A 1,147-nucleotide genomic window follows, 5' to 3' on the forward strand; every position below is an offset into this window, starting at 1 on the left:
AACCTTTCCAATAATTAACCTAATCACTACCAAGTATATGAAATTTATCCAAGTGATGCCTGCAGAAGGGATATTGTGCCTCCAGGTATTGCAAACTCAAGACCTGGGGACTACCTATGTGGGTAAGAGTAATTGCTTGTGTGATGTTGCTAGATTAAATGTAGTGAGGTGTCTTTCCACTAAATGTGGTTATGTACCCTTATAGTATGCTATGAAAGGACCACAAAAAGGTCAGTTTCCGACTGGACCTTGTTCAGGAGCTATGCTGACTTATGGGCAGATAAATTTATTAATAACTTGACCTCTGCCGAAACACCAGTAGGTATTTTTCACCTCATTTTCAGTCCCTGAGATCCTATATTGGGTCTGTGGAGAATTTGTGTACTCTGTTGTGCCTCCTTGTTGGTTTGGATCTTTCTGTTTGGTCTTGCCCACTCCTGCCTTCCAAAAAGCTCTGCCTGAAATTTCCCAGGGTACTCACAGGCCAAAGAGGTCAATAACTGAAATTAGAACCAACCTCAAAACAGATGAAGATCAGTTATTTTCTATTGAGAAAAGGTTCCAATAAAGTTCCTGGTGGCTCACTGTTGGCAGCAGTGGGGTACTAGTTGTATGGAGTTTGAAACCAATCTGTTTAAATTGAGGAAAAGTCTTGAATTTGGAGCCAATGAGACCTCTAGGGTCGAAGACACTTTCTAAAACATTTTTGTTTAACTAAAACACTTAATGAAACATCTTATAGCCTTAGATCTCCTTTTTGCCCCTATTGGGCGTTGTATGTGGTGCTGAACAAAACTGAATGTTGCACTTATCTTTTCTCTGATTTTACTGCTATCTGACACTTACTTAAAAAGGTAGCTAATATTGCTGTTCCTCTAGATGCTGCCACCAAATACATTAAGGAAATTTTTTTTTTTTTTTTTTTTTTTTAGGGGAAAGACACATAATGTATATACAGGAGCAGCTAACAATTGGTTTGCAGGCATCCTGCATAGTGGATGGCAAACTTAGCCATTACAAGGTTTTCTTTTTCTTTTTTTTTACAACAAAGTTTTTTTTTTTATTTTTCTGGATGCTGCAGACAAACATCTTTATTAAAGACACTATCAAAAGTTTGGCAAAAATTTCAAAACAGATTTGTAAACAT

Source organism: Colobus angolensis, unplaced genomic scaffold, assembly GCF_000951035.1.
Source record: "Colobus angolensis palliatus isolate OR3802 unplaced genomic scaffold, Cang.pa_1.0 Scaffold77, whole genome shotgun sequence".
Lineage (NCBI taxonomy): Eukaryota > Metazoa > Chordata > Mammalia > Primates > Cercopithecidae > Colobus > Colobus angolensis.